This window comes from Mirounga angustirostris, unplaced genomic scaffold (genome assembly GCF_029215605.1).
Source record: "Mirounga angustirostris isolate CCGP_5_RB_7025 unplaced genomic scaffold, mMirAng1.0.hap1 SCAF_7, whole genome shotgun sequence".
Lineage (NCBI taxonomy): Eukaryota > Metazoa > Chordata > Mammalia > Carnivora > Phocidae > Mirounga > Mirounga angustirostris.
Genome location: NW_026991715.1, coordinates 4,301,761 through 4,307,760, shown reverse-complemented (window position 1 = coordinate 4,307,760; position 6,000 = coordinate 4,301,761).

The window sequence follows — 6,000 nt, the reverse complement described above, 5'->3', positions numbered from 1 at the left end:
GAAGGAAAACTTCCAAATTCATTCTATGAGTGCAGCATTACCCTGACACCAAAACTAATAGACTAAACTAAAAAAAGAACAGGTCATTACCTCTGATGACTATGCATGCAGATATTCTCAGTAAGATACTAGGAAATTAAACCCAACACTCCATTAAAAGAATTACTCACCATGAGCAAGTGAGACTTATTCCTGGGCTGCAAGGGTGGTCAATATTCAGAAATCTATCGAAGTGATACAGCAAATTAATAAAAGAAAGGGTAAGAACCATATGATTCTTTCAGTAGGTGCAGAAAACAAAACAAAACAAAACATTTAAAAAAGTAGAGCATCCATTCTATGTAAAAGGCTTCAACAAAGTTGGGATAGATGGAACAAAAGTCAACACAGCAAAAGCCATATATAAAGACCCATGGCCAATATCATCCCCAGAATTGGAAAACTGAGAAATTTTCCATTACAGTCAGGAATAAGACAGGGAAGTCCACTGTCACCAATATTATTTAACATAGTACTGGAGATCCTAGACTTAACAATCAGGCAACAAAAAGAAAATTACAAAACAAAATACAAAACATCCAAATTGGCAAGAAACATGTTCAACTTTCAGTATATGCAGATGACATGATAGTCTATGTATAAAACTTAAAAGACCCTACCATCCAATTGCTGGGCTGATAAATATGTTCAGCAGTGTTGCAGGATATAAAACCAATATGCAGAAATCTGTTGCATTTCCAGTAATGAAGCAGCAGAAAGAGAAATCAAGGCATCAGTCTCATTTACAATAGCACCAAACCCAAGATACCTAGGAATAAACCTAACCAAAGAGGTAGAGATTTCTACACTGAAAACTATAGAACAGTTAAAGAAATTGAAGAGGACAAAAAGAAATGGAAAACCACTCCAGGCTAATGGATTGGAAGAATATGGTTAAAATGTCTATACTACCATGACCAATCTACACATTCACTGCAGTCCCTTTCAAAAACGAGCAGCATTTTTCACAGAACTAGAACAGGTAAGCCTAAAATTTGTATAGAACCACAAAAGACTCTGATAGCCAAAATAATTCCGAAAGAGAAAAACATAACTGGAAGAATCACGTTTCCAGATTTTAAGCTCTATTACAAAGCTGTAGTCATTGAGATAGTATTGTACTGGTGCTTAAACAGACACATAGATCAATGGGACAGAATAGAGAACCAAGAAATGGACCCTGGACCAATCTTCAACACATCGTGAAAAAAAATATCCGGTGGAAAAAGAAGACAGTCTCTTCCACAAATGATGTTGGGACAACTGGATTGCATGATGGCAGAAGAATGAAACTGGACCATTTTCCTAAACAATACACAAAAATAAATTCAAAATAGTTGAAAGACCTAAATGTAAGACAGGAAACCATCCAAAACCTAGAGGAGAACACAGGCAGTCGCTTCTTTGCCATGAGTCATAGAAATTTATCATGAAATATGTCTCCTGAGGCAAGGAACCTAAAGCAAAAATGAACTATTGGGATTTCATCAAGGTAAAGGCTTCTGCACCCTAAAAGAAACAATCAGTATAACTAATGGCAACCTACAGAATGGGAGAAGGTATTTGCAAATGTCTTAATAGATGATGAATTATCATCCAAAGTCCATAAAGAACTTAACAAACTCGACCCCAAAATTTAATTTTCCAGTGAAGAAATGGGCAGAAGATATGAACAGACATTCTTCCAAAGAAAACATACAGAGAGCTAACAGACAGATGAAAATACTCACAACAGCATTCAACTTCATGTAAATGCAAGTCAAAATCAAGATGCGATACCCCCTCACAACTGTCAGAATGGCTAAAATTAACAAAACAGGAAACAACAGATGTTGGCGATGATGTGGAGCTAGAGGAAGCCCTGACACTCTTTGTGGGAATGCAAACTGGCACAGCTACTCTGGAAAACAGTATGGAGGTGCGGCGAAACATTAAAAATTGCACTACCCAATGACACAACAATTATACTGCTAGGTATTTAGCTGAAGGTCACAAAAACACTTATTTCTAAGGGCACATGCATCCCCATGTTTATAGTAGTATTATCAAGAATAGTGACATTATAGAAAGAGACCAAATGTCTGTCAACTGATAAATATGCAAAGATGTTACATAACACATTCACCAAAAGAATGAAATCATGTCAGTCAGAGAAAGGCAAATACCATATGGTGTCACTCACATGTGAAATTTAAAAACAAAACAGATAAACAGAGGGGTATTAAACTACAACACAGGGCGCCTGGGTGGCTCAGTCGTTGGGTGTCTGCCTTCAGCTCAGGTCATGATCTCAGGGTCCTGGTATCGAGCCCCACATCAGGCTCCTTGCTCAGCGGGAAGCCTGCTTCTCCTCTCCCACTGCACCTGCTTGTGTTCTCTCTCTCGCTGTGCCTCTCTCTGTCAAATAAATAAATAAAACCTTTTTTTAAACTACAACAAAAACATCAACAACAACATCAACAACAGCAAAAGGGAAGCAAACCATAAGGACCTGCTAAGTATAGTAAGCAAATTGAGGGTTGATGGAAAGATTTGGAGGGGGATGTGCTAAATTCATTATTGGAATATAGGTGTTGTGATGAGCTATGGGTGTTACATGTAAGTGACGAAGCATTAAATTCTACACCTGAAATCAATTTCACCATATATGTTACCTAACTAGAATTTAAATAAAAATTTGGAATTAAAATAACAACTTTGCACATAATGAACATGTATAGACTTATTCTAATATCATTAGCACACACATTATTTGATACTTATATGGAGTATACACCAAAATAGATCATATTCTGAGCTGCAAAATACACCTTTACAAAGGTAATAGAAGTCATATAGTGTCTGTTGGCCGAACATAGTGGAATGAAACTAGAAATCAATGTCAGAAAGCTAAATTAAACATTCCGTCATATGTGGGGATTAAACACGTCTAAATAACATGGGGAAACACATAAATCTCAAGAAACATTTTATTTTTCTAAAGTTTACTTATTTATAATCTCTACAACCAACATAGGGATTGAACTCACCACCCCAAGGTCAAGAGCCACATCCTCTTCTGACTGAGCCAGCCAGTTGCCCCTAAACTGTTGAAATACATAAAAATAAAACAAAACTTAGTGAATTTTATGGGATGCAGAGGCACAGTGCTTACTTGGAAATGTGTTGTGTTGAATGCATGTATTAAGGATGAAAAGTCTAATATCAATAATTTACTTTCGCATCTCAGGAAATATAAATGCTAGATCAAATTAAATACATTGTAATGAAAAAGAAGAGAAGAAGATAGGAATAATAAAAATTAGAGGAGAAATCATGAAATCAATAGAGAAAATCAATAAAATACAAAAAAAATAACATATTCTTTGAAGTTAGGTGATTGGGATTAAGGAGTGCCCTTGTTGGGATGAGCACTAGGTGATTTATGAAAGTGTTGAATCAGTATATTGTACACCTGAAAGTAATATTACACTCTGTGTTAACTGAGTAGAATTTAAATAAACACTTACAAAAATGATTAATGAAATTAATAAAACTTTAATCAGGCTAATTAAGTAAAATGTGAGAGAGAAGACACAAGTTATTAATAGCAGAAATAAAAGAGGGGACATGATTACTGCTCCCATTGAAATTAAAAGGATAATAAAAGAATATTATAAATAACTCTATGGTGAGAAATTTAATCATTTAGTGGAAATGGGCAAATTCTTTGAAAGACACAGTTTGCCATAACTCATTAAGAAGGAATAGACAAAATGAATAGGTCTATGTCTATTGAATAAATTGAATAAATAATTAATAACCTCCCAAAACAGACACACAGGCCCAGGTGGGTTCCCTGGCAAATTTTATTAAACTTTGAAGGAACAGATTAAAAATTATCTACAATTCCTTTCAGAGTATAAAAGCAACTGAAACATTTCTGATTCTTTCTGTGATATCACCATTACCTCATTATAATTCCAACAATGACAGAAGAAAACTACACATCAGGGTCTCTTATGAACATAGATGCAAACAGCCTCAAAAAATTATTACACATTGAATGCAACAATGTATAAAAAGAATTATACACCACAATGATGTGGATCTATTCCTGGTATGAAAGATCGGTTTAACATTCCAAAATCATTTAATGCAATTCATTACATCAACAGACTAAATTATAAAATAATCACAAGTCCATATTCATACATAAAATCCATTTTACAATATCCGATACCCACTCAAAAATTAAAACTCTCGGCGTGCCTCCACATCAGGCACCCTGCTCCACGTGAAGCCTGCTTCTCCCTCTCCCACTCCCCCTGCTTATATTCCCTCTCTTGCTGTGTCTCTCCCTGTCAAATAAATAATTAAAATAAAATAAAATAAAATTTAAAAACCTCTCAGTAAACTGGGGCAATAGAGGTAACAGTTCAACTTGAAAAAAAAAAAAATACCTACCAGAAACTTCCTGCCAAATTTATACTTCATGGTAGGAAACTGGAAGCCTTCCCACTAAGATCAGGAGCAAGGCAGATATGTTCCCTCTCACAACTCTTTTTCAGCATTGTGCAGAAAGTAGTAAGAAATACAATTAGACAAGGAACAGAAAAGAAACGTATATAAATGGAGAAGGAGTAAACAAAAGCACTCGTGAAAATAATAGGTAATTTACCAAATTTGCAAGACAAAATTTTAATATACCAACTGCAACCCTGCCATATGCCATCAATGAACAAGTGTAATATGATATGGAAAACACAATATCATTTACATTAGCACTAAGGGGGAAAAAAAGAAAAAAAGGAAGAAAGAAAAAGAAAGAAAATTGTTGTGTACAAATGTAATACAATATGTACCAGATCTCTATGGAAAATGGTACAGAATTCTGATGAATGCAATTAGAACCGAATAAACGATGAGATGTTCCATTTTCAAGGATAGGAGAACTTAATGTGAAGATATTGGTTCTATTTGTTTAGATTTATAGATCTAAAGAAATAGCAATGAAAATTCCATCAAGTTATTTTGCGGACATTGACAATGTGATTATATACTTATGTGGGAGAAAAAAGAGCTAAAATAGCCAACACTGTATTAAAAAGGAAGAATGTTGAAAGATGAGTGATATCCAAATTCAAGATTTTCTACAAAGCTGCATAAATCATGACTGGCTGTCTGGTGTGAGAATAAATGAAGACATCAATGACCAAAAGAAAAAAAAAAAAAAAAAAGGCCCAGAAAAAGACTCACATGAATATAGTTAACTGATTTTTGTCAAAGAAACAAAGACAAGAAAATGAACCAAATATTGTCTTTTCAGAATGACGCTGGAACAACTGGACATCCTGATGTAAATAAAGAAATTAATTAAATAAATCTAGAAAAACACTTTGGGGTTGGGCTGGTTCAGGTGCTCCTTTGGGTGCATCCAGACTGGATGACCCTAGCCTTTGAGGGCAACTTCAGAATCCAATCCCTTGCCTTGGCGTGCTCTAGCCACTAGATATCTGTGTCCAGGGCCATATAGCCATGCATCTAGAGGCAAAGGTCCTCCTCATCCCACGTCTGCACTGGGTTCTAAATGCTGTCTGGTAAGCCAGATGCTGGGGCTGAGAAGAAAGAAGAGGAACACCAGGAAGTCACCATGACTCTAAACAGGTTGTGCCAAAGAGAGATTATGAACTTTCAATCAGCGGCAAACTGGCTTCCCTAAGCTGCATAAAAGGCCATAAATCATGAATCTGATGACTGGATGGAAACCCGGTGGGGAAGCACACTGTTCTGTGACTGGGGAGGGAAGCGAACAGTGCTTATGAAGGAGGTGCAGAATATACTTTGCATCGTAGGACAGAAGACGGGTTCAGTCTAGTCTAGATGCAAGATTCTCTTTTTCCCTCATGATAAGGAAAGCTAGCAGAAAGTGTATTTAAACCACTTCTTGAGCTTCAACTTTTTTGGATAATATACTGGAGA